Here is a 27914-nt window from a genome sequence, read left to right on the forward strand (position 1 = left end):
AGTTCATAAAAACGAAGGTACCCTAGCGTAGCGCAAGGGACTGGAAGTTTAGCGCGCCGGCTGTTTCGCTGGCATGATGGTGCAGTCCTAAAATGAAGTGTCTAGCGAAGCTGATCTGTTCCCGTCGCCCGAATGGAAGTTCATTAGAATGAAGGTACCCTAGCGTAGCGCAAGGACTGGCAGTTAAGCGTGCCGGCTGTTTTGCTGGCATGATGGTGCACTGCTAAAATGAAGTGGCCAGCGAAGCTGATCTGTTCCCATCGCCCGAATGGAAGTTCATGAAAACGAAGGTACCCTAGCGTAGCGCAAGGTACTGGCAGTTTAGCGCGCCGGCTGTTTTGCTGGCATGAGGATGCAGTGCTAAAATGAAGTAACCTGCGAAGCTGATCTGTTCCCGTCGGCCGAATGGAAGTTCATGAAAATGAAGGTACCCTAGCGTAGCGCAAGGGAATGGCAGTTTAGCGCGCCGGCTATTTCGCTGGCATGATGGTGCCGTGCTAGAATGAAGTGGCCAGCGAAGCTGATCTGTTCCCGTCGCACGAATGGAAGTTCATAAAAATGAAGGTACCCTAACGTAGCGCACGCGACTGGCAGTTCAGAGTGCGGGATGTTTTGCTGTCATGATGGTGCAGTGCTAAAAAGAAGTGGCCAGCGAAGCTGATCTGTTCCCGACGCCCGAATGAAAGCTCATGAAAATGAAGGTACCCTAGCGTAGCGCAAGGGACTGGAAGTTTAGTGCGAGGGATGTTTTGCTGACTTGATGGTGCAGTGCTAAAATGAAGTGGCCAGCGAAGCTGATCTGTTCCCATCGGCCGAATGGAAGTTCATGAAAATGAAGGTGCCCTAGCGGAGCTCAAGAGACAGGCAGTTTAGCGCGCCGGCTGTTTTGCTGGCATGTAGGTGCAGTGCTAAAATGAAGTGGCCAGCGAAGCTGATCTGTTCTCGTCGCCCGAATGGAAGTTCATGAAAATGAAGGTACCCTAGCGTAGCTCAAGCGACATGCAGTTTAGCGCGCAGGCTATTTTGCTGGCTTGAAGGTGCAGTGAATAATGAAGTGGCTAGCGAAGCTGATCTGTTCCCGTCGCCCGTATGGAAGTTCATGAAAATGAAGGTACCCTAGCGTAGTGAAAAGGGACTGGCAGTTTAGCGCGCCGGCTGTTTTGCTGGCATGATGGTGCAGTGCTATAATGAAGTGGCCAGAAAATCTGATCTGTTCCCGTGGCCCGAATGGAAGTTCATGGAAACTGAGGCACCCTAACAAAGCGCAAGAGACTGGCAGTTTAGCGCGTCGGCTGTTTTGATGGCATTATGGTGCAGTGCTAAAATGAAGTGGCCAGCGAAGCCGATTTGTTCCCGTCGCCCGAATGGAAGTTCATAAAAATGAAGGTACCCTAACGTAGCGCAAGGGACTGGCAGTTTAGCGCGCCGGCTGTTTTGCTTGCACGATGCTGCAGTGCTGAAATGAAATGGCCAGCGAAGCTGATCAGTTCCCGTCGCACGAATGGAAGTTCATGAAATGAAGGTACTCTAACGTAGCGCAAAGGACTGGCAGTTTTTGCACCAGCTCTTTTGCTGCCTTGATGGTGCAGTGCTAAAATGAAGTCGCCAGCGAAGCTGATCTGTTCCCGTCGCCCGAATGGAAGTTCATCAAAATGAAGGTACCCTGACGTAGTGCAAGAGACTGGCAGTTTAGCGGTGCGGATGTTTTACTCGCTTGATGGTGCAGTGCTGAAATGAAGTGGCCAGCGAAGCTGATCTTTTCGCGTCGCCCGAATGAAAGTTCATGAAAACGAAGGTACCCCAGCGTAGCGCAAGGGACTGGCAGTTTAGCGTGCCAGCTGTTTCGCTGGCATGATCGTGCAGTCCTAAAATGAAGTTGCTAGCGAAGCTGATCTGTTCCCGTCACCCGAAAGGAAGTTCATGAAAATGAAAGTACCCTAACGTAGTGCGTGGGACTGGCAGTATAGCGCGCCGGTTGTTATGCTGGCATGATGGTGCAGTGCTAAAATGATGTGGCCAGCGAAGCTGATCTGTTCCCATCGCCCGATTAGAAGTAAATGAAAATGAAGGTACCCAAACGTAGCGCAAGAGACTTGTTGTTTAGCGCGCCGGCTGTTTTGCTGGCATGAGGATGCAGTGCTAAAATGAAGTAACCTGCGAAGCTGATCTGTTTCCGTCGGCCGAATGGAAGTTCATGAAAACGAAGGTACCCTAGCGTAGCGCAAGGTACTGGCAGCTTAGCGCGCCGGCTGTTTCGCTGGCATGATGGTGCCGTGCTAGAATGAAGTGGACAGCGAAGCTGATCTGTTCCCGTCGCACGAATGGAAGTTCATAAAAATGAAGGTACCCTAACGTAGCGCACGCGACTGGCAGTTCAGCGTGCGGGATGTTTTGCTGGCATGATGGTGCTAAAATGAAGTGGCCAGCGAAGCTGATCTGTTCCCGTCGCCCGAATGAAAGCTCATTAAAATGAAGGTACACTAGCGTAGCGCAAGGGACTGGAAGTTTAATGCGAGGGATGTTTTGCTGGCTTGATGGTGCAGTGCTAAAATCAAGTAGCCAGCGAAGCTGATCTGTTCCCATCGCCCGAATGGAAGTTCATGAAAATGAAGGTACCCTAGCGGAGCTCAAGAGACAGGCAGTTTAGTGTGAGGGATGTTTTGCTGGCTTGATGGTGCAGTGCTAAAATGAAGTGGCAAGCGAAGCTGATCTGTTCCCATCGCCCGAATGGACGTTCATGAAAATGAAGGTACCCTAACGTAGCGCAAGGGACTGGCAGTTTAGCGCGCCGGCTGTTTTGCTTGCACGATGGTGCAGTGCTGAAATAAAGTGTCCAGCGAAGCTGATCAGTTCCCGTCGCACGAATGGAAGTTCATGAAATGAAGGTACTCTAACGTAGCGCAAAGGACTGGCAGTTTTTGCACCAGCTGTTTTGCTGCCCTGATGGTGCAGTGCTAAAATGAAGTCGCCAGCGAAGCTGATCTGTTCCCGTCGCCCGAATGGAAGTTCATCAAAATGAATGTACCCTGACGTAGTGCAAGGGACTGGCAGTTTAGCGGTGCGGATGTTTTACTCGCTTGATGGTGCAGTGCTGAAATGAAGTGGCCAGCGAAGCTGATCTGTTCGCGTCGCCCGAATGAAAGTTCATGAAAACGAAGGTACCCTAGCGTAGCGCAAGGGACTGGCAGTTTAGCGCGCCGGCTTTTTCGCTGGCATTATGGTGCAGTCCTAAAATGAAGTTGCTAGCGAAGCTGATCTGTTCCTGTCGCCCGAATGGAAGTTCATGATAATGAAGGTACCCTAGCGTAGCGCAAGGACTGGCAGTTAAGCGTGCCGGCTGTTTTGCTGGCATGACGGTGCAGTGCTAAAATGAAGTGGCCAGCGAAGCTGATCTGTTCCCGTCACCCGAATGGAAGTTCATGAAAATGAAAGTACCCTAACGTAGTGCGAGGGTCTGGCAGTATAGCGCACCGGTTGTTATGCTGGCATCATGGTGCAGTGCTAAAATGAAGTGGCCAGCGAAGCCGATTTGCTCCCGTCGCCCGAATGGAAGTTCATGAAAATGAAGGTACCCTGACGTAGTGCAAGGGACGGGCAGTTTAGCGCTGCGGATGTTTTGCTCGCTCGATGGTGCAGCGCTGAAATGAAGTGGCCAGCGAAGCTGATTTGTTCGCGTCGCCCGAATGGAAGTTCATGAAAACGAAGGTACCCTTGCGTAGCGCAAGGTACTGGCAGTTTAGCGCGCCGGCTGTTTTGCTGGCATGATGGTGCAGTGCTAAAATGAAGTGGCCAGCGGAGCTGATCTGTTCCCGTCGTCCGAATGGAAGTAAATGAAAATGAAGGTACCCTAGCGTAGCACAAGGGACTGGCAGTTTAGCGCGCCAGCTGTTTTGATGGCTTGATGGTGCAGTGCTAAAATGAAGTGGCCAGCGAAGCTGATCTGTCCCCTTCGCACGAATGGAAGTTCGTGAAAATGAAGGTACCCAAACGTAGCGCAAGAGACTTGTTGTTTAGCGCGCCGGCTGTTTTGCTGGCATGAGGATGCAGTGCTAAAATGAAGTTACCTGCGAAGCTGATCTGTTCCCGTCGGCCGAATGGAAGTTCATGAAAACGAAGGTACCCTAGCGTAGCGCAAGGTACTGGCAGTTTAGCGCGCCGGCTGTTTCGCTGGCATGATGGTGCCGTGCTAGAATGAAGTGGACAGCGAAGCTGATCTGTTCCCGTCGCACGAATGGAAGTTCATAAAAATGAAGGTACCCTAACGTAGCGCACGCGACTGGCAGTTCAGCGTGCGGGATGTTTTGCTGGCATGATGGTGCAGTGCTAAAATGAAGTGGCCAGCGAAGCTGATCTGTTCCCGTCGCCCGAATGAAAGCTCATGAAAATGAAGGTACCCTAGCGTAGCGCAAGGGACTGGAAGTGTAGTGCGAGGGATGTTTTGCTGGCTTGATGGTGCAGTGCTAAAATGAAGTGGCCAGCGAAGCTGATCTGTTCCCGTCGCCCGTATGGAAGTTCATGAAAATGAAGGTACCCTAGCGTAGTGCAAGGGACTGGCAGTTTAGCGTGCCGGCTGTTTTGCTGGAATGATGGTGCAGTGCTAAAATGAAGTGGCCAGCAAAGCTGATCTGTTCCCGTGGCCCGAATGGAAGTTCATGGAAATTGAGGCACCCTAACAGAGCGCAAGAGACTGGCAGTTTAGCGCGCCGGCTGTTTTGATGGCATTATGGTGCAGTGCTAAAATGAAGTGGCCAGCGAAGCCGATTTGTTCCCGCCGCCCGAATGGAAGTTCATAAAAATGAAGGTACCCTAACGTAGCGCAAGGGACTGGCAGTTTAGCGCGCCGGCTGTTTTGCTTGCACGATGGTGCAGTGCTGAAATGAAGTGGCCAGCGAAGCTGATCAGTTCCCGTCGCACGAATGGAAGTTCATGAAATGAAGGTACTCTAACGTAGCGCAAAGGACTGTCAGTTTTTGCACCAGCTGTTTTGCTGCCCTGATGGTGCAGTGCTAAAATGAAGTCGCCAGCGAAGCTGATCTGTTCCCGTCGCCCGAATTGAAGTTCATCAAAATGAAGGTACCGTGACGTAGTGCAAGGGACTGGCAGTTTAGCGGTGCGGATGTTTTACTCGCTTGATGGTGCAGTGCTGAAATGAAGTGGCCAGCGAAGCTGATCTGTTCGCGTCGCCCGAATGAAAGTTCATAAAAACGAAGGTACCCTAGCGTAGCGCAAGGGACTGGAAGTTTAGCGCGCCGGCTGTTTCGCTGGCATGATGGTGCAGTCCTAAAATGAAGTGTCTAGCGAAGCTGATCTGTTCCCGTCGCCCGAATGGAAGTTCATTAGAATGAAGGTACCCTAGCGTAGCGCAAGGACTGGCAGTTAGGCGTGCCGGCTGTTTTGCTGGCATGACGGTGCAGTGCTAAAATGAAGTGGCCAGCGAAGCTGATCTGTTCCCGTCACCCGAATGGAAGTTCATGAAAATGAAAGTACCCTAACATAGTGCGAGGGACGGGCAGTTTAGCGCGCCGGTTGTTATGCTGGCATGATGGTGCACTGCTAAAATGAAGTGGCCAGCGAAGCTGATCTGTTCCCATCGCCCGAATGGAAGTTCATGAAAACGAAGGTACCCTAGCGTAGCGCAAGGTACTGGCAGTTTAGCGCGCCGGCTGTTTTGCTGGCATGAGGATGCAGTGCTAAAATGAAGTAACCTGCGAAGCTGATCTGTTCCCGTCGGCCGAATGGAAGTTCATGAAAATGAAGGTACCCTAGCGTAGCGCAAGGGAATGGCAGTTTAACGCGCCGGCTATTTCGCTGGCATGATGGTGCCGTGCTAGAATGAAGTGGCCAGCGAAGCTGATCTGTTCCCGTCGCACGAATGGAAGTTCATAAAAATGAAGGTACCCTAACGTAGCGCACGCGACTGGCAGTTCAGAGTGCGGGATATTTTGCTGTCATGATGGTGCAGTGCTAAAAAGAAGTGGCCAGCGAAGCTGATCTGTTCCCGACGCCCGAATGAAAGCTCATGAAAATGAAGGTACCCTAGCGTAGCGCAAGGGACTGGAAGTTTAGTGCGAGGGATGTTTTGCTGGCTTGATGGTGCAGTGCTAAAATGAAGTGGCCAGCGAAGCTGATCTGTTCCCATCGGCCGAATGGAAGTTCATGAAAATGAAGGTGCCCTAGCGGAGCTCAAGAGACAGGCAGTTTAGCGCGCCGGCTGTTTTGCTGGCATGTAGGTGCAGTGCTAAAATGAAGTGGCCAGCGAAGCTGATCTGTTCTCGTCGCCCGAATGGAAGTTCATAAAAATGAAGGTACCCTAGCGTAGCTCAAGCGACATGCAGTTTAGCGCGCAGGCTATTTTGCTGGCTTGAAGGTGCAGTGAATAATGAAGTGGCCAGCGAAGCTGATCTGTTCCCGTCGCCCGTATGGAAGTTCATGAAAATGAAGGTACCCTAGCGTAGTGAAAAGGGACTGGCAGTTTAGCGCGCCGGCTGTTTTGCTGGCATGATGGTGCAGTGCTATAATGAAGTGGCCAGAAAATCTGATCTGTTCCCGTGGCCCGAATGGAAGTTCATGGAAATGAAGGTACCCTAGCGTAGCGCAAGGGACTGGAAGTGTAGTGCGAGGGATGTTTTGCTGGCTTGATGGTGCAGTGCTAAAATGAAGTGGCCAGCGAAGCTGATCTGTTCCCGTCGCCCGTATGGAAGTTCATGAAAATGAAGGTACCCTAGCGTAGTGCAAGGGACTGGCAGTTTAGCGTGCCGGCTGTTTTGCTGGAATGATGGTGCAGTGCTAAAATGAAGTGGCCAGCAAAGCTGATCTGTTCCCGTGGCCCGAATGGAAGTTCATGGAAATTGAGGCACCCTAACAGAGCGCAAGAGACTGGCAGTTTAGCGCGCCGGCTGTTTTGATGGCATTATGGTGCAGTGCTAAAATGAAGTGGCCAGCGAAGCCGATTTGTTCCCGCCGCCCGAATGGAAGTTCATAAAAATGAAGGTACCCTAACGTAGCGCAAGGGACTGGCAGTTTAGCGCGCCGGCTGTTTTGCTTGCACGATGGTGCAGTGCTGAAATGAAGTGGCCAGCGAAGCTGATCAGTTCCCGTCGCACGAATGGAAGTTCATGAAATGAAGGTACTCTAACGTAGCGCAAAGGACTGTCAGTTTTTGCACCAGCTGTTTTGCTGCCCTGATGGTGCAGTGCTAAAATGAAGTCGCCAGCGAAGCTGATCTGTTCCCGTCGCCCGAATTGAAGTTCATCAAAATGAAGGTACCGTGACGTAGTGCAAGGGACTGGCAGTTTAGCGGTGCGGATGTTTTACTCGCTTGATGTTGCAGTGCTGAAATGAAGTGGCCAGCGAAGCTGATCTGTTCGCGTCGCCCGAATGAAAGTTCATAAAAACGAAGGTACCCTAGCGTAGCGCAAGGGACTGGAAGTTTAGCGCGCCGGCTGTTTCGCTGGCATGATGGTGCAGTCCTAAAATGAAGTGTCTAGCGAAGCTGATCTGTTCCCGTCGCCCGAATGGAAGTTCATTAGAATGAAGGTACCCTAGCGCAGCGCAAGGACTGGCAGTTAAGCGTGCCGGCTGTTTTGCTGGCATGACGGTGCAGTGCTAAAATGAAGTGGCCAGCGAAGCTGATCTGTTCCCGTCACCCGAATGGAAGTTCATGAAAATGAAAGTACCCTAACATAGTGCGAGGGACGGGCAGTTTAGCGCGCCGGTTGTTATGCTGGCATGATGGTGCACTGCTAAAATGAAGTGGCCAGCGAAGCTGATCTGTTCCCGTCGGCCGAATGGAAGTTCATGAAAATGAAGGTACCCTAGCGTAGCGCAAGGGAATGGCAGTTTAGCGCGCCGGCTATTTCGCTGGCATGATGGTGCCGTGCTAGAATGAAGTGGCCAGCGAAGCTGATCTGTTCCCGTCGCACGAATGGAAGTTCATAAAAATGAAGGTACCCTAACGTAGCGCACGCGACTGGCAGTTCAGAGTGCGGGATGTTTTGCTGTCATGATGGTGCAGTGCTAAAAAGAAGTGGCCAGCGAAGCTGATCTGTTCCCGACGCCCGAATGAAAGCTCATGAAAATGAAGGTACCCTAGCGTAGCGCAAGGGACTGGAAGTTTAGTGCGAGGGATGTTTTGCTGGCTTGATGGTGCAGTGCTAAAATGAAGTGGCCAGCGAAGCTGATCTGTTCCCATCGGCCGAATGGAAGTTCATGAAAATGAAGGTGCCCTAGCGGAGCTCAAGAGACAGGCAGTTTAGCGCGCCGGCTGTTTTGCTGGCATGTAGGTGCAGTGCTAAAATGAAGTGGCCAGCGAAGCTGATCTGTTCTCGTCGCCCGAATGGAAGTTCATAAAAATGAAGGTACCCTAGCGTAGCTCAAGCGACATGCAGTTTAGCGCGCAGGCTATTTTGCTGGCTTGAAGGTGCAGTGAATAATGAAGTGGCCAGCGAAGCTGATCTGTTCCCGTCGCCCGTATAGAAGTTCATGAAAATGAAGGTACCCTAGCGTAGTGAAAAGGGACTGGCAGTTTAGCGCGCCGGCTGTTTTGCTGGCATGATGGTGCAGTGCTATAATGAAGTGGCCAGAAAATCTGATCTGTTCCCGTGGCCCGAATGGAAGTTCATGGAAACTGAGGCACCCTAACAAAGCGCAAGAGACTGGCAGTTTAGCGCGTCGGCTGTTTTGATGGCATTATGGTGCAGTGCTAAAATGAAGTGGCCAGCGAAGCCGATTTGTTCCCGTCGCCCGAATGGAAGTTCATAAATATGAAGGTACCCTAACGTAGCGCAAGGGACTGGCAGTTTAGCGCGCCGGCTGTTTTGCTTGCACGATGCTGCAGTGCTGAAATGAAATGGCCAGCGAAGCTGATCAGTTCCCGTCGCACGAATGGAAGTTCATGAAATGAAGGTACTCTAACGTAGCGCAAAGGACTGGCAGTTTTTGCACCAGCTCTTTTGCTGCCTTGATGGTGCAGTGCTAAAATGAAGTCGCCAGCGAAGCTGATCTGTTCCCGTCGCCCGAATGGAAGTTCATCAAAATGAAGGTACCCTGACGTAGTGCAAGAGACTGGCAGTTTAGCGGTGCGGATGTTTTACTCGCTTGATGGTGCAGTGCTGAAATGAAGTGGCCAGCGAAGCTGATCTTTTCGCGTCGCCCGAATGAAAGTTCATGAAAACGAAGGTACCCCAGCGTAGCGCAAGGGACTGGCAGTTTAGCGTGCCAGCTGTTTCGCTGGCATGATCGTGCAGTCCTAAAATGAAGTTGCTAGCGAAGCTGATCTGTTCCCGTCACCCGAAAGGAAGTTCATGAAAATGAAAGTACCCTAACGTAGTGCGTGGGACTGGCAGTATAGCGCGCCGGTTGTTATGCTGGCATGATGGTGCAGTGCTAAAATGATGTGGCCAGCGAAGCTGATCTGTTCCCATCGCCCGAATAGAAGTAAATGAAAATGAAGGTACCCAAACGTAGCGCAAGAGACTTGTTGTTTAGCGCGCCGGCTGTTTTGCTGGCATGAGGATGCAGTGCTAAAATGAAGTAACCTGCGAAGCTGATCTGTTTCCGTCGGCCGAATGGAAGTTCATGAAAACGAAGGTACCCTAGCGTAGCGCAAGGTACTGGCAGCTTAGCGCGCCGGCTGTTTCGCTGGCATGATGGTGCCGTGCTAGAATGAAGTGGACAGCGAAGCTGATCTGTTCCCGTCGCACGAATGGAAGTTCATAAAAATGAAGGTACCCTAACGTAGCGCACGCGACTGGCAGTTCAGCGTGCGGGATGTTTTGCTGGCATGATGGTGCAGTGCTAAAATGAAGTGGCCAGCGAAGCTGATCTGTTCCCGTCGCCCGAATGAAAGCTCATTAAAATGAAGGTACACTAGCGTAGCGCAAGGGACTGGAAGTTAAGTGCGAGGGATGTTTTGCTGGCTTGATGGTGCAGTGCTAAAATCAAGTAGCCAGCGAAGCTGATCTGTTCCCATCGCCCGAATGGAAGTTCATGAAAATGAAGGTACCCTTGCGGAGCTCAAGAGACAGGCAGTTTAGCGCGAGGGATGTTTTGCTGGCTTGATGGTGCAGTGCTAAAATGAAGTGGCCAGCGAAGCTGATCTGTTCCCATCGCCCGAATGGACGTTCATGAAAATGAAGGTACCCTAACGTAGCGCAAGGGACTGGCAGTTTAGCGCGCCGGCTGTTTTGCTTGCACGATGGTGCAGTGCTGAAATAAAGTGTCCAGCGAAGCTGATCAGTTCCCGTCGCACGAATGGAAGTTCATGAAATGAAGGTACTCTAACGTAGCGCAAAGGACTGGCAGTTTTTGCACCAGCTGTTTTGCTGCCCTGATGGTGCAGTGCTAAAATGAAGTCGCCAGCGAAGCTGATCTGTTCCCGTCGCCCGAATGGAAGTTCATCAAAACGGATGTTTTACTCGCTTGATGGTGCAGTGCTGAAATGAAGTGGCCAGCGAAGCTGATCTGTTCGCGTCGCCCGAATGAAAGTTGATGAAAACGAAGGTACCCTAGCGTAGCGCAAGGGACTGGCAGTTTAGCGCGCCGGCTGTTTCGCTGGCATTATGGTGCAGTCCTAAAATGAAGTTGCTAGCGAAGCTGATCTGTTCCTGTCGCCCGAATGGAAGTTCATGATAATGAAGGTACCCTAGCGTAGCGCAAGGACTGGCAGTTAAGCGTGCCGGCTGTTTTGCTGGCATGACGGTGCAGTGCTAAAATGAAGTGGCCAGCGAAGCTGATCTGTTCCCGTCACCCGAATGGAAGTTCATGAAAATGAAAGTACCCTAACGTAGTGCGAGGGTCTGGCAGTATAGCGCACCGGTTGTTATGCTGGCATCATGGTGCAGTGCTAAAATGAAGTGGCCAGCGAAGCCGATTTGCTCCCGTCGCCCGAATGGAAGTTCATGAAAATGAAGGTACCCTGACGTAGTGCAAGGGACGGGCAGTTTAGCGCTGCGGATGTTTTGCTCGCTCGATGGTGCAGCGCTGAAATGAAGTGGCCAGCGAAGCTGATTTGTTCGCGTTGCCCGAATGGAAGTTCATGAAAACGAAGGTACCCTTGCGTAGCGCAAGGTACTGGCAGTTTAGCGCGCCGGCTGTTTTGCTGGCATGATGGTGCAGTGCTAAAATGAAGTGGCCAGCGGAGCTGATCTGTTCCCGTCGTCCGAATGGAAGTAAATGAAAATGAAGGTACCCTAGCGTAGCACAAGGGACTGGCAGTTTAGCGCGCCAGCTGTTTTGATGGCTTGATGGTGCAGTGCTAAAATGAAGTGGCCAGCGAAGCTGATCTGTCCCCTTCGCACGAATGGAAGTTCGTGAAAATGAAGGTACCCAAACGTAGCGCAAGAGACTTGTTTAGCGCGCCGGCTGTTTTGCTGGCATGAGGATGCAGTGCTAAAATGAAGTTACCTGCGAAGCTGATCTGTTCCCGTCGGCCGAATGGAAGTTCATGAAAACGAAGGTACCCTAGCGTAGCGCAAGGTACTGGCAGTTTAGCGCGCCGGCTGTTTCGCTGGCATGATGGTGCCGTGCTAGAATGAAGTGGACAGCGAAGCTGATCTGTTCCCGTCGCACGAATGGAAGTTCATAAAAATGAAGGTACCCTAACGTAGCGCACGCGACTGGCAGTTCAGCGTGCGGGATGTTTTGCTGGCATGATGGTGCAGTGCTAAAATGAAGTGGCCAGCGAAGCTGATCTGTTCCCGTCGCCCGAATGAAAGCTCATGAAAATGAAGGTACCCTAGCGTAGCGCAAGGGACTGGAAGTGTAGTGCGAGGGATGTTTTGCTGGCTTGATGGTGCAGTGCTAAAATGAAGTGGCCAGCGAAGCTGATCTGTTCCCGTCGCCCGTATGGAAGTTCATGAAAATGAAGGTACCCTAGCGTAGTGCAAGGGACTGGCAGTTTAGCGTGCCGGCTGTTTTGCTGGAATGATGGTGCAGTGCTAAAATGAAGTGGCCAGCAAAGCTGATCTGTTCCCGTGGCCCGAATGGAAGTTCATGAAAATTGAGGCACCCTAACAGAGCGCAAGAGACTGGCAGTTTAGCGCGCCGGCTGTTTTGATGGCATTAGATGCCCGAGCCGATTTGTTCCGCCGCCCGATGGCAGTTCATAAAATGAGGTACCTTGCGTAAGCTTAAGGTGCACAGGCAGCTCTTAGCGACGCCGCAGTAGCTTGCCTTTCAGCAAAATGAAGGTACCCTACGAGCGCAAGGGACTGGCAGTTTAGCGCGCCGGCTGTTTGCTTGCACGATGGTGCAGTGCTGAAATGAAGTGGCCAGCGAAGCTGATCAGTTCCCGTCGCACGAATGGAAGTTCATGAAATGAAGGTACTCTAACGTAGCGCAAAGGACTGTCAGTTTTTGCACCAGCTGTTTTGCTGCCCTGATGGTGCAGTGCTAAAATGAAGTCGCCAGCGAAGCTGATCTGTTCCCGTCGCCCGAATTGAAGTTCATCAAAATGAAGGTACCGTGACGTAGTGCAAGGGACTGGCAGTTTAGCGGTGCGGATCTTTTACTCGCTTGATGGTGCAGTGCTGAAATGAAGTGGCCAGCGAAGCTGATCTGTTCGCGTCGCCCGAATGAAAGTTCATAAAAACGAAGGCACCCTAGCGTAGCGCAAGGGACTGGAAGTTTAGCGCGCCGGCTGTTTCGCTGGCATGATGGTGCAGTCCTAAAATGAAGTGTCTAGCGAAGCTGATCTGTTCCCGTCGCCCGAATGGAAGTTCATTAGAATGAAGGTACCCTAGCGTAGCGCAAGGACTGGCAGTTAAGCGTGCCGGCTGTTTTGCTGGCATGACGGTGCAGTGCTAAAATGAAGTGGCCAGCGAAGCTGATCTGTTCCCGTCACCCGAATGGAAGTTCATGAAAATGAAAGTACCCTAACATAGTGCGAGGGACGGGCAGTTTAGCGCGCCGGTTGTTATGCTGGCATGATGGTGCACTGCTAAAATGAAGTGGCCAGCGAAGCTGATCTGTTCCCATCGCCCGAATGGAAGTTCATGAAAACGAAGGTACCCTAGCGTAGCGCAAGGTACTGGCAGTTTAGCGCGCCGGCTGTTTTGCTGGCATGATGGTGCAGTGCTAAAATGAAGTGGCCAACGGAGCTGATCTGTTCCCGTCGCCCGAATGGAAGTAAATAAAAATGAAGGTACCCTAGCGTAGCACAAGGGACTGGCAGTTTAGCGCGCCGGCTGTTTTGATGGCTTGATGGTGCAGTGCTAAAATGAAGTGGCCAGCGAAGCTGATCTGTCCGCTTCGCACGAATGGAAGTTCGTGAAAATGAAGGTACCCAAACGTAGCGCAAGAGACTTGTTGTTTAGCGCGCCGGCTGTTTTGCTGGCATGAGGATGCAGTGCTAAAATGAAGTAACCTGCGAAGCTGATCTGTTCCCGTCGGCCGAATGGAAGTTCATGAAAACGAAGGTACCCTAGCGTAGCGCAAGGTACTGGCAGTTTAGCGCGCCGGCTGTTTTGCTGGCATGATGGTGCAGTGCTAAAATGAAGTGGCCAGCGGAGCTGATCTGTTCCCGTCGCCCGAATGGAAGTAAATGAAAATGAAGGTACGCTAGCGTAGCACAAGGGACTGGCAGTTTAGCGCGCCGGCTGTTTTGATGGCTTGATGGTGCAGTGCTAAAATGAAGTGGCCAGCGAAGCTGATCTGTTCCCTTCGCACGAATGGAAGTTCGTGAAAATGAAGGTACCCAAACGTAGCGCAAGAGACGTTGTTTAGCGCGCCGGCTGTTTTGCTGGCATGAGGATGCAGTGCTAAAATGAAGTAACCTGCGAAGCTGATCTGTTCCCGTCGGCCGAATGGAAGTTCATGAAAACGAAGGTACCCTGGCGTAGCGCAAGGTACTGGCAGTTTAGCGCGCCGGCTGTTTCGCTGGCATGATGGTGCCGTGCTAGAATGAAGTGGACAGCGAAGCTGATCTGTTCCCGTCGCACGAATGGAAGTTCATAAAAATGAAGGTACCCTAACGTAGCTCAATCGACATGCAGTTTAGCGCGCAGGCTATTTTGCTGGCTTGAAGGTGCAGCGAATTATGAGGTGGCCAGCGAAGCTGATCTGTTCCCGTCGCCCGTATGGAAGTTCATGAAAATGAAGGTACCCTAGCGTAGTGCAAGGGACTGACAGTTTAGCGTGCCGGCTGTTTTGCTGGAATGATGGTGCAGGGCTAAAATGAAGTGGCCACCAAAGCTGATCTGTTCCCGTGGCCCGAATGGAAGTTCATGGAAATTGAGGCACCCTAACAAAGCGCAAGAGACTGGCAGTTTAGCGCGCCGGCTGTTTTGATGGCATTATGGTGCAGTGCTAAAATGAAGTGGCCAGCGAAGCCGATTTGTTCCCGTCGCCCGAATGGAAGTTCATAAAAATGATGGTACCCTAACGTAGCCCAAGGAACTGGCAGTTTAGCGCGTCGGCTGTTTTGCTTGCACGATGGTGCAGTGCTGAAATAAAGTGGCCAGCGAAGCTGATCAGTTCCCGTCGCACGAATGGAAGTTCATGAAATGAAGGTACTCTAACGTAGCGCAAAGGACTGGCAGTTTTTGCACCAGCTGTTTTGCTGCCCTGATGGTGCAGTGATAAAATGAAGTTGCTAGCGAAGCTCATCTGTTCCCGTCGCCCGAATGGAATTCATGAGAATGAAGGTACCCTAGCGTAGCGCAAGGACTGGCAGTTAAGCGTGCCGGCTGTTTTGCTGGCATGACGGTGCAGTGCTAAAATGAAATGGCCAGCGAAGCTGATCTGTTACCGTCACCCGAAAGGAAGTTCATGAAAATGAAAGTACCCTAACGTAGTGCGAGGGACTGGCAGTTTAGCGCGCCGGTTGTTATGCTGGCATGATGGTGCAGTGCTAAAATGAAGTGGCCAGAGAAGCTGATCTGTTCCCATCGCACGAATGGAAGTTCATGAAAACGAAGGTACCCTCGCGTAGCGCAAGGTACTGGCAGTTTAGCGCGCCGGCTGTTTTGATGGCATTATGGTGCAGTGCTAAAATGAAGTGGCGAGCGAAGCCGATTTGTTCCCGTCGCCCGAATGGAAGTTCATCAAAATGAAGGTACCCTGACGTAGTGCAAGGGACTGGCAGTTTAGCGGTGCGGATGTTTTACTCGCTTGATGGTGCAGTGCTGAAATGAAGTGGCCAGCGAAGCTGATCTGTTCACGTCGCCCGAATGAAAGTTCACAAAAACGAAGGTACCCTAGCGTAGCGCAAGGGACTGGAAGTTTAGCGCGCCGGCTGTTTCGCTGGCATGATGGTGCAGTCCTAAAATGAAGTGTCTAGCGAAGCTGATCTGTTCCCGTCGCCCTAATGGAAGTTCATGAGAATGAAGGCACCCTAGCGTAGCCCAAGGACTGGCAGTTAAGCGTGCCGGCTGTTTTGCTGGCATGACGGTGCAGTGCTAAAATGAAGTGGCCAGCGAAGCTGATCTGTTCCCGTCACCCGAATGGAAGTTCATGAAAATGAAAGTACCCTAACATAGTGCGAGGGACTGGCAGTTTAGCGCGCCGGTTGTTATGCTGGCATGATGGTGCAGTGCTAAAATGAAGTGGCCAGCGAAGCTGATCTGTTCCCATCGCCCGAATGGAAGTTCATGAAAACGAAGGTACCCTAGCGTAGCGCAAGGTACTGGCAGTTTAGCGCGCCGGCTGTTTTGCTGGCATGATGGTGCAGTGCTAAAATGAAGTGGCCAACGGCGCTGATCTGTTCCCGTCGCCCGAATGGAAGTAAATGAAAATGAAGGTACCCTAGCGTAGCACAAGGGACTGGCAGTTTAGCGCGCCGGCTGTTTTGATGGCTTGATGGTGCAGTGCTAAAATGAAGTGGCCAGCGAAGCTGATTTGTCCGCTTCGCACGAATGGAAGTTCGTGAAAATGAAGGTAACCAAACGTAGCGCAAGAGACTTGTTGTTTAGCGCGCCGGCTGTTTTGCTGGCATGAGGATGCAGTGCTAAAATGAAGTAACCTGCGAAGCTGATCTGTTCCCGTCGGCCGAATGGAAGTTCATGAAAATAAAGGTACCCTAGCGTAGCGCAAGGTACTGGCAGTTTAGCGCGCCGGCTGTTTTGCTGGCATGATGGTGCAGTGCTAAAATGAAGTGGCCAGCGGAGCTGATCTGTTCCCGTCGCCCGAATGGAAGTAAATGAAAATGAAGGTACCCTAGCGTAGCACAAGGGACTGGCAGTTTAGCGCGCCGGCTGTTTTGATGGCTTGATGGTGCTGTGCTAAAATGAAGTGGCCAGCGAAGCTGATCTGTTCCCTTCGCCTGAATGGAAGTTCGTGAAAATGAAGGTACCCAAACGTAGCGCAAGAGACTTGTTGCTTAGCGCGCCGGCTGTTTTGCTGGCATGAGGATGCAGTGCTAAAATGAAGTAACCTGCGAAGCTGATCTGTTCCCGTCGGCCGAATGGAAGTTCATGAAAACGAAGGTACCCTAGCGTAGCACAAGGTACTGGCACTTTAGCGCGCCGGCTGTTTCGCTGGCATGATGGTGCCGTGCTAGAATGAAGTGGACAGCGAAGCTGATCTGTTCCCGTCGCACGAATGGAAGTTCATAAAAATGAAGGTACCCTAACGTAGCTCAATCGACATGCAGTTTAGCGCGCAGGCTATTTTGCTGGCTTGAAGGTGCAGTGATTAATGAAGTGGCCAGCGAAGCTGATCTGTTCCCGTCGCCCGTATGGAAGTTCATGAAAATGAAGGTACCGAGCGTAGTGCAAGGGACTGACAGTTTAGCGTGCCGGCTGTTTTGCTGGAATGATGGTGCAGTGCTAAAATGAAGTGGCCAGCAAAGCTGATCTTTTCCCGTGGCCCGAATGGAAGTTCATGGAAATTGAGGCACCCTAACAAAGCGCAAGAGACTGGCAGTTTAGCGCGCCGGCTGTTTTGATGGCATTATGGTGCAGTGCTAAAATGAAGTGGCCAGCGAAGCCGATTTGTTCCCGTCGCCCGAATGGAAGTTCATAAAAATGAAGGTACCCTAACGTGTCGGAAGGGGCTGGCAGTTCAGCGCGCCGGCTGTTTTGCTTGCACGATGGTGCAGTGCTGAAATGAAGTGGCCAGCGAAGCTGATCAGTTCCCGTCGCACGAATGGAAGTTCATGAAATGAAGGTACTGTAACGTAGCGCAAAGGACGGGCAGTTTTTGCACCAGCTGTTTTGCTGCCCTGATGGTGCAGTGCTAAAATGAAGTCGCCAGCGAAGCTGATCTGTTCCCGTCGCCCGAATGGAAGTTCATCAAAATGAAGGCACCCTAACGTAGCGCAAGGGACTGGCAGTTTAGCGCGCCGGCTGTTTCGCTGGCATGATGGTGCAGTCCTAAAATGAAGTTGCTAGCGAAGCTGATCTGTTCCCGTCGCCCGAATGGAAGTTCATGAGAATGAAGGTACCCTAGCGTAGCGCAAGGACTGGCAGTTAAGCGTGCCGGCTGTTTTGCTGGCATGACGGTGCAGTGCTAAAATGAAATGGCCAGCGAAGCTGATCTGTTCCCGTCACCCGAAAGGAAGTTCGTGAAAATGAAAGTACCTTAACGTAGTGCAAGGGACTGGCAGTTTAGCGCGCCGGTTGTTATGCTGGCATGATGGTGCAGTGCTAAAATGAAGTGGCCAGAGAAGCTGATCTGTTCCCATCGCCCGAATGGAAGTTGATGAAAACGAAGGTACCCTAGCGTAGCGCAAGGTACTGGCAGTTTAGCGTGCCGGCTGTTTTGCTGGCATGACGGTGCAGTGCTAAAATGAAATGGCCAGCGAAACTGATCTGTTACCGTCACCCGAAAGGAAGTTCATGAAAATGAAAGTACCCTAAAGTAGTGCGAGGGACTGGCAGTTTAGCGCGCCGGTTGTTATGCTGGCATGATGGTGCAGTGCTAAAATGAAGTGGCCAGAGAAGCTGATCTGTTCCCATCGCACGAATGGAAGTTCATGAAAACGAAGGTACCCTAGCGTAGCGCAAGGTACTGGCAGTTTAGCGCGCCGGCTGTTTTGATGGCATTATGGTGCAGTGCTAAAATGAAGTGGCCAGCGAAGCCGATTTGTTCCCGTCGCCCGAATGGAAGTTCATAAAAATGAAGGTACCCTAACGTGGCGCAAGGGACTGGCAGTTTAGCGCGCCGGTTGTTTTGCTTGCACGATGGTGCAGTGCTGAAATGAAGTGGCCAGCGAAGCTGATCAGTTCCCGTCGCACGAATGGAAGTTCATGAAATGAAGGTACTGTAACGTAGCGCAAAGGACGGGCAGTTTTTGCACCAGCTGTTTTGCTGCCCTGATGGTGCAGTGCTAAAATGAAGTCGCCAGCGAAGCTGATCTGTTCCCGTCGCCCGAATGGAAGTTCATCAAAATGAAGGCACCCTAACGTAGCGCAAGAGACTGGCAGTTTAGCGCGCCGGCTGTTTCGCTGGCATGATGGTGCAGTCCTAAAATGAAGTTGCTAGCGAAGCTAATCTGTTCCCGTCGCCCGAATGGAAGTTCATGAGAATGAAGGTACCCTAGCGTAGCGCAAGGACTGGCAGTTAAGCGTGCCGGCTGTTTTGCTGGCATGACGGTGCAGTGCTAAAATGAAATGGCCAGCGAAGCTGATCTGTTCCCGTCACCCGAAAGGAAGTTCATGAAAATGAAAGTACCCTAACGTAGTGCAAGGGACTGGCAGTTTAGCGCGCCGGTTGTTATGCTGGCATGATGGTGCAGTGCTAAAATGAAGTGGCCAGAGAAGCTGATCTGTTCCCATCGCCCGAATGGAAGTTGATGAAAACGAAGGTACCCTAGCGTAGCGCAAGGTACTGGCAGTTTAGCGTGCCGGCTGTTTTGCTGGCATGACGGTGCGCTGCTAAAATGAAATGGCCAGCGAAGCTGATCTGTTCCCGTCACCCGAAAGGAAGTTCATGAAAATGAAAGTACCCTAATGTAGTGCGAGGGACTGGCAGTTTAGCGCGCCGGTTGTTATGCTGGCATGATGGTGCAGTGCTCAAATGAAGTGGCCAGAGAAGCTGATCTGTTCCCATCGCACGAATGGAAGTTCATGAAAACGAAGGTACCCTAGCGTAGCGCAAGGTACTGGCAGTTTAGCGCGCCGGCTGTTTTGATGGCATTATGGTGCAGTGCTAAAATGAAGTGGCCAGCGAAGCCGATTTGTTCCCGTCGCCCGAATGGAAGTTCATAAAAATGAAGGTACCCTAACGTGGCGCAAGGGACTGGCAGTTTAGCGCGCCGGTTGTTTTGCTTGCACGATGGTGCAGTGCTGAAATGAAGTGGCCAGCGAAGCTGATCAGTTCCCGTCGCACGAATGGAAGTTCATGAAATGAAGGTACTGTAACGTAGCGCAAAGGACGGGCAGTTTTTGCACCAGCTGTTTTGCTGCCCTGATGGTGCAGTGCTAAAATGAAGTCGCCAGCGAAGCTGATCTGTTCCCGTCGCCCGAATGGAAGTTCATCAAAATGAAGGCACCCTAACGTAGCGCAAGGGACTGGCAGTTTAGCGCGTCGGCTGTTTCGCTGGCATGATGGTGCAGTCCTAAAATGAAGCTGCTAGCGAATCTGATCTGTTCCCGTCGCCCGAATGGAAGTTCATGAGAATGAAGGTACCCTAGCGTAGCGCAAGGACTGGCAGTTAAGCGTGCCGGCTGTTTTGCTGACATGACGGTGCAGTGCTAAAATGAAATGGCCAGCGAAGCTGATCTGTTCCCGTCGCCCAAATGGAAGTTCATGACAATGAAGGTACCTTAGCGTAGCGCAAGGACTGGCAGTTAAGCGTGCCGGCTGTTTTGCTGGCATGACGGTGCAGTGCTAAAATGAAGTGGCCAGCGAAGCTGATCTGTTACCGTCACCCGAAAGGAAGTTCATGAAAATGAAAGTACCCTAACGTAGTGCGAGGGACTGGCAGTTTAGCGCGCCGGTTGTTATGCTGGCATGATGGTGCATTGCTAAAATGAAGTGGCCAGAGAAGCTGATCTGTTCCCATCGCACGAATGGAAGTTCATGAAAACGAAGGTACCCTAGCGTAGCGCAAGGTACTGGCAGTTTAGCGCGCCGGCTGTTTTGATGGCATTATGGTGCAGTGCTAAAATGAAGTGGCCAGCGAAGCCGATTTGTTCCCGTCGCCCGAATGGAAGTTCATAAAAATGAAGGTACCCCAACGTGGCGCAAGGGACTGGCAGTTTAGCGCGCCGGCTGTTTTGCTTGCACGATGGTGCAGTGCTGAAATGAAGTGGCCAGCGAAGCTGATCAGTTGCCGTCGCACGAATGGAAGTTCATGAAATGAAGGTACTGTAACGTAGCGCAAAGGACGGGCAGTTTTTGCACCAGCTGTTTTGCTGCCCTGATGGTGCAGTGCTAAAATGAAGTCGCCAGCGAAGCTGATCTGTTCCCGTCGCCCGAATGGAAGTTCATCAAAATGAAGGCACCCTAACGTAGCGCAAGGGACTGGCAGTTTAGCGCGCCGGCTGTTTCGCTGGCATGATGGTGCAGTCCTAAAATGAAGTTGCTAGCGAAACTGATCTGTTCCCGTCGCCCGAATGGAAGTTCATGAGAATGAAGGTACCCTAGCGTAGCGCAAGGACTGGCAGTTAAGCGTGCCGGCTGTTTTGCTGGCATGACGGTGCTGTGCTAAAATGAAATGACCAGCGAAGCTGATCTGTTCCCGTCACCCGAAAGGAAGTTCATGAAAATGAAAGTACCCTAACGTAGTGCAAAGGGACTGGCAGTTTAGCGCGCCGGTTGTTATGCTGGCATGATGGTGCAGTGCTAAAATGAAGTGGCCAGCGGAGCTGATCTGTTCCCGTAGCCCGAATGAAAGTAAATGAAAATGAAGGTACCCTAGCGTAGCACAAAGACTGGCAGTTTAGCGCGCCGGCTGTTTTGATGGCTTGATGATGCAGTGCTAAAATGAAGTGGCCAGCGAAGCTGATCTGTCCCCTTCGCACGAATGGAAGTTCGTGAAAATGATGGTACCCAAACGTAGCGCAAGAGACTTGTTGTTTAGCGCGCCGGCTGTTTTGCTGGCATGAGGATGCAGTGCTAAAATGAAGTAACCTGCGAAGCTGATCTGTTCCCGTCGGCCGAATGGAAGTTCATGAAAATGAAGGTACCCTAGCGTAGCGCAAGGGAATGGCAGTTTAGCGCGCCGGCTATTTCGCTGGCATGATGGTGCCGTGCTATAATGAAGTGGCCAGCGAAGCTGATCTGTTCCCGTCGCACGAATGGAAGTTCATAAAAATAAAGGTACCCTAACGTAGCGCACGCGACTGGCAGTTCAGCGTGCGGGATGTTTTGCTGTCATAATGGTGCAGTGCTAAAATGAAGTGGCCAGCGAAGCTGATCTGTTCCCGTCGCCCGAATGAAAGCTCATGAAAATGAAGGTACCCTAGCGTAGCGCAAGGGACTGGAAGTTTATTGCGAGGGATGTTTTGCTGGCTTGATGGTGCAGTGCTAAAATGAAGTGGCCAGCGAAGCTGATCTGTTCCCATCGGCCGAATGGAAGTTCATGAAAATGAAGGTACCCTAGCGGAGCTCAAGAGACAGGCAGTTTAGCGCGCCGGCTGTTTTGCTGGCATGATGGTGCAGTGCTAAAATGAAGTGGCCAGCGAAGCTGATCTGTTCTCGTCGCCCGAATGGAAGTTCATGAAAATGAAGGTACCCTAGCGTAGTGAAAAGGTACTGGCAGTTTAGCGCGCAGGCTATTTTGCTGGCTTGAAGGTGCAGTGATTAATGAAGTGGCCAGCGAAGCTGATTTGTTCCCGTCGCCCGTATGGAAGTTCATGAAAATGAAGGTACCCTAGCGTAGTGAAAAGGTACTGGCAGTTTAGCGCGCCGGCTGTTTTGATGGCATTATGGTGCAGTGCTAAAATGAAGTGGCCAGCGAAGCCGATTTGTTCCCGTCGCCCGAATGGAAGTTCATAAAAATGAAGGTACCCTAACGTAGCGCAAGGGACTGGCAGTTTAGCGCGCCGGCTGTTTCGCTGGCATGATGGTGCAGTCCTAAAATGAAGTTGCTAGCGAAACTGATCTGTTCCCGTCGCCCGAATGGAAGTTCATGAGAATGAAGGTACCCTAGCGTAGCGCAAGGACTGGCAGTTAAGCGTGCCGGCTGTTTTGCTGGCATGACGGTGCTGTGCTAAAATGAAATGACCAGCGAAGCTGATCTGTTCCCGTCACCCGAAAGGAAGTTCATGAAAATGAAAGTACCCTAACGTAGTGCAAGGGACTGGCAGTTTAGCGCGCCGGTTGTTATGCTGGCATGATGGTGCAGTGCTAAAATGAAGTGGCCAGCGGAGCTGATCTGTTCCCGTCGCCCGAATGAAAGTAAATGAAAATGAAGGTACCCTAGCGTAGCACAAAGACTGGCAGTTTAGCGCGCCGGCTCTTTTGATGGCTTGATGATGCAGTGCTAAAATGAAGTGGCCTGCGAAGCTGATCTGTCCCCTTCGCACGAATGGAAGTTCCTGAAAATGATGGTACCCAAACGTAGCGCAAGAGACTTGTTGTTTAGCGCGCCGGCTGCTTTGCTGGCATGAGGATGCAGTGCTAAAATGAAGTAACCTGCGATGCTGATCTGTTCCCGTCGGCCGAATGGAAGTTCATGAAAATGAAGGTACCCTAGCGTAGCGCAAGGGAATGGCAGTTTAGCGCGCCGGCTATTTCGCTGGCATGATGGTGCCGTTCTAGAATGAAGTGGCCAGCGAAGCTGATCTGTTCCCGTCGCACGAATGGAAGTTCATAAAAATGAAGGTACCCTAACGTAGCGCACGCGACTGGCAGTTCAGCGTGCGGGATGTTTTGCTGTCATAATGGTGCAGTGCTAAAATGAAGTGGCCTGCGAAGCTGATCTGTCCCCTTCGCACGAATGGAAGTTCGTGAAAATGATGGTACCCAAACGTAGCGCAAGAGACTTGTTGTTTAGCGCGCCGGCTGCTTTGCTGGCATGAGGATGCAGTGCTAAAATGAAGTAACCTGCGATGCTGATCTGTTCCCGTCGCCCGAATGAAAGCTCATGAAAATGAAGGTACCCTAGCGTAGCGCAAGGGACTGGAAGTTTAGTGCGAGGGATGTTTTGCTGGCTTGATGGTGCAGTGCTAAAATGAAGTGGCCAGCGAAGCTGATCTGTTCCCATCGGCCGAATGGAAGTTCATGAAAATGAAGGTACCCTAGCGGAGCTCAAGAGACAGGCAGTTTAGCGCGCCGGCTGTTTTGCTGGCATGATGGTGCAGTGCTAAAATGAAGTGGCCAGCGAAGCTGATCTGTTCTCGTCGCCCGAATGGAAGTTCATGAAAATGAAGGTACCCTAGCGTAGTGAAAAGGTACTGGCAGTTTAGCGCGCAGGCTATTTTGCTGGCTTGAAGGTGCAGTGATTAATGAAGTGGCCAGCGAAGCTGATTTGTTCCCGTCGCCCGTATGGAAGTTCATGAAAATGAAGGTACCCTAGCGTAGTGAAAAGGTACTGGCAGTTTAGCGCGCCGGCTGTTTTGATGGCATTATGGTGCAGTGCTAAAATGAAGTGGCCAGCGAAGCCGATTTGTTCCCGTCGCCCGAATGGAAGTTCATAAAAATGAAGGTACCCTAACGTAGCGCAAGGGACTGGCAGTTTAGCGCGCGGCTGTTTCGCTGGCATGATGGTGCAGTCCTAAATGAAGTTGCTAGCGAAACTGATCTGTTCCCGTCGCCCGAATGGGAAGTTCATGAGAATGAAGGTACCCTAGCGTAGCGCAAGGACTGGCAGTTAAGCGTGCCGGCTGTTTTGCTGGCATGACGGTGCTGTGCTAAAATGAAATGACCAGCGAAGCTGATCTGTTCCCGTCACCCGAAAGGAAGTTCATGAAAATGAAAGTACCCTAACGTAGTGCAAGGGACTGGGCAGTTTAGCGCGCCGGTTGTTATGCTGGCATGATGGTGCAGTGCTAAAATGAAGTGGCCAGCGGAGCTGATCTGTTCCCGTCGCCCGAATGAAAGTAAATGAAAATGAAGGTACCCTAGCGTAGCACAAAGACTGGCAGTTTAGCGCGCCGGCTCTTTTGATGGCTTGATGATGCAGTGCTAAAATGAAGTGGCCTGCGAAGCTGATCTGTCCCCTTCGCACGAATGGAAGTTCGTGAAAATGATGGTACCCAAACGTAGCGCAATGAGACTTGTTGTTTAGCGCGCCGGCTGCTTTTGCTGGCATGAGGATGCAGTGCTAAAATGAAGTAACCTGCGATGCTGATCTGTTCCCGTCGGCCGAATGGAAGTTCATGAAAATGAATGGTACCCTAGCGTAGCGCAAGGGAATGGCAGTTTAGCGCGCCGGCTATTTCGCTGGCATGATGGTGCCGTTCTAGAATGAAGTGGCCAGCGAAGCTGATCTGTTCCCGTCGCACGAATGGAAGTTCATAAAAATGAAGGTACCCCTAACGTAGCGGCACGCGACTGGCAGTTCAGCGTGCGGGATGTTTTTGCTGTCATAATGGTGCAGTGCTAAAATGAAGTGGCCCTGCGAAGCTGATCTGTCCCCTTCGCACGAATGGAAGTTCGTGAAAATGATGGTACCCAAACGTAGCGCAAGAGACTTGTTGTTTAGCGCGCCGGCTGCTTTGCTGGCATGAGGATGCAGTGCTAAAATGAAGTAACCTGCGATGCTGATCTGTTCCCGTCGCCCGAATGAAAGCTCATGAAAATGAAGGTACCCTAGCGTAGCGCAAGGGACTGGAAGTTTAGTGCGAGGGATGTTTTGCTGGCTTGATGGTGCAGTGCTAAAATGAAGTGGCCAGCGAAGCTGATCTGTTCCCATCGGCCGAATGGAAGTTCATGAAAATCAAGGTACCCTAGCGGAGCTCAAGAGACAGGCAGTTTAGCGCGCCGGCTGTTTTGCTGGCATGATGGTGCAGTGCTAAAATGAGGTGGCCAGCGAAGCTGATCTGTTCTCGTCGCCCCGAATGGAAGTTCATGAAAATGAAGGTACCCTAGCGTAGTGAAAAGGTACTGGCAGTTTAGCGCGCAGGCTATTTTGCTGGCTTGAAGTGCAGTGATTAATGAAGTGGCCAGCGAAGCTGATTTGTTCCCGTCGCCCGTATGGAAGTTCATGAAAATGAAGGTACCCTAGCGTAGTGAAAAGGTACTGGCAGTTTAGCGCGCCGGCTGTTTTGATGGCATTATGGTGCAGTGCTAAAATGAAGTGGCCAGCGAAGCCGAGATTTGTTCCCGTCACCCGAATGGAAGTTAATAAAAATGAAGGTACCCTAACGTAGCGCAAGGAGACTGGCAGTTTAGCGCGCCGGCTGTTTTGCTTGCACGATGCTGCAGTGCTGAAATGAAGTGGCCAGCGAAGCTGATCAGTTCCCGTCGCACGAATGGAAGTTCATGAAATGAAGGTACTCTAACGTAGCGCAAAGGACTGGCAGTTTTTTGCACCAGCTGTTTTGCTGCCTTGATGGTGCAGTGCTAAAATGAAGTCGCCAGCGAAGCTGATCTGTTCCGTCGCCCGAATGGAAGTTCATCAAAATGAAGGTACCCTTGACGTAGTGCAAGAGACTGGCAGTTTAGCGGTGCGGATGTTTTACTCGCTTGATGGTGCAGTGCTGAAATGAAGTGGCCAGCGAAGCTGATCTTTTCGCGTCGCCCGAATGAAAGTTCATGAAAACGAAGGTACCCCAGCGTTAGCGCAAGGGACTGCAGTTTAGCGCGCCAGCTGTTTCGCTGGCATGATCGTGCAGTCCTAAAATGAAGTTGCTAGCGAAGCTGATCTGTTCCCGTCGCCCGAATGAAAGTTCATGACAATGAAGGTACCTTAGCGTAGCGCAAGGACTGGCAGTTAAGCGTGCCGGCTGTTTTGCTGGCATGATGGTGCCGTGCTAGAATGAAGTGGACAGTGTGACATTCCTTGTGTGCTACGAGGTACATTCCCTGTGTGTGCATCGAGTTGGGGCTTAAGGCCGCCCCTCTTTTCCAGCTGCATACCTTTGCAGAAAGCAGGACGCCGGCACACGCGGAAACCGAGAGCCCCGAGTACATACGGGGAACGAAAATTGTCGCTTGACGCACGGACCCCCTCCCCCCCCCCCCCCTTTGTCGTGGGCTATCGCCGGGAAGGCACCCACAGCTTCCCAGAAGGGGCCGTGACGGACACCTGTCAGACAGACAGGCAGTACTCGCCAAGAATGTGGAAAGACAGGCGCAAGTGAACAAAAGCGCATTCCCAGGATGGCCGTGACGGACACCTTTCATGGCGAACAGGCAAGACTCGCCAAGAATGTGTGGAAAACAGGGGCGACCCTCAATCTGGTTTCCCGGAGCGACAGACGAACCCCTTCATGATTATTAGCTGTGTCCCGCCGTCGGTAGCGCGGCAGCATCGAGGGCGCTTTCGCCCCTCCTCTGTGGCTGACGAACGACGCGGACCGATGGTGGGTGGCGGTATGCATGCCTGAGGCAAGGATTAGCTCCGAAGGGAGAGCCTGTGGATACTCTCACTTGAGAGAGAGTGGTGACGTTTTTTGTTGTTTATTTAGTTTGTATTGTTAACAAGAATCTGGGTTCGAGGCTAAGCCCAACCCAAGGGGTTGTCCCCATCTCGCATGTTATTTTTGATTGGAGAATTGATGCTTTGGGCGGGCCACTGGAAATGACCGCCCTTAGTCCTTTGTTAATCAAGTGCTTAAAAGCAAATGTAAACGGATGCAGTCCAGGCCAGTCTGAGCTGGGGCTCCATGCTTAGCATGTAATGTGATGCTACTTAGGCACTAACCTGCCCGGTCGATGAGTAACGTAGTGCAAAGTTTGTTCTTTTGTAAATTCAGTTCTGCTTTTTCCAGTTTAACTCTCTGTATATGTATGTTGTAAAATTATGCTCTGCTGTCATCATCTACAAGCTCGCCTCCTGTTCATCTTCCAAGCCGAACGACACTAGAGGAAGGGTTTGTGAACCATCCTCGAAGAAACGGACGACTATTGAAATTCTACTGCATACACGCTGAGGACGACATCGTTCGCCAAGAGGGCCTTCAGTGCCGAAGCCCGACGGCGTGCAGCTTCTGCCAGCAACCGCTCGAGCCCAACTCCGGAGCCCACTCCATCGCCCCCATGAAGTCGTCGGCACGTAAGCTCGGACGCCCCCAGCCTCTGATGTATAATCTTAATCATGTGTAATTATTGAATATATCTGTTTGTTTAAACTGAGCCATACGGTGTCTCTTTGCCTCTCCGTCCCGTGTGGACCTGCGCATTATGGGGGTCATCACACTGGTGTCAGAAGTGGGGTCTCAAAAGCAAATGTCCTCTGAATGCTGCGACATTCATGACTTCAAAATTGTAATCAAAAGGGAATCACGGGACTGATTGTGGGACTTTTACCCCCATTTGAGAGGCTAGAGGCACCGGAGGGCTTAAAAAAAAATATGTCTTTATCTGAGGGAGCTCCCACTCCACAGCCGTCGCTCGGAGCAAGCATGCTGGCATTAGGAAGCGTCATTCCGACGTTTACGGGAGATAAGACAGGGGTTCCAATCTGCGATTTCTTTTCCATGCTAGAAGAGATTGGGAAAATGGGGGGATGGTCCGATGCTCAAATGCTGGGAATCGCGAGGTGTAAGATGGCAGGAGCTGCTCATGATTTTTGCATGGCGAGACGAAAAAGTAAAATCCACAAAATCATTTGCGGAATTTAAGAAGCTCGCGTTTGAGCATTTTGACACTGAACCACGTCACGTGCGAGTACAGAGGTTCCGTGACGCCGGACAGATGGTAGGGGAGGACGTGCGAACGTTTGCGTCCGCGGCTTCAGCGCTTAGCGCGCGATACGTTAAGCAGGGAGGAGGAAGGAGACCAGCTTAAGAAGAAATACGCAGGAGGATATACTTAAAGAGGAAATGACCGCTTTGTTCGTGGCTGGTCTGCAAGACCCCGTGCGCCGGTTCGTGCTCTCGCGCAAGCCGAGCAATTTCGACCAAGCCGTGGAGGCCGCATTGGAT

Source organism: Amblyomma americanum, chromosome 7 (assembly GCF_052857255.1).
Source record: "Amblyomma americanum isolate KBUSLIRL-KWMA chromosome 7, ASM5285725v1, whole genome shotgun sequence".
NCBI classification, from domain to species: Eukaryota; Metazoa; Arthropoda; class Arachnida; order Ixodida; family Ixodidae; genus Amblyomma; species Amblyomma americanum.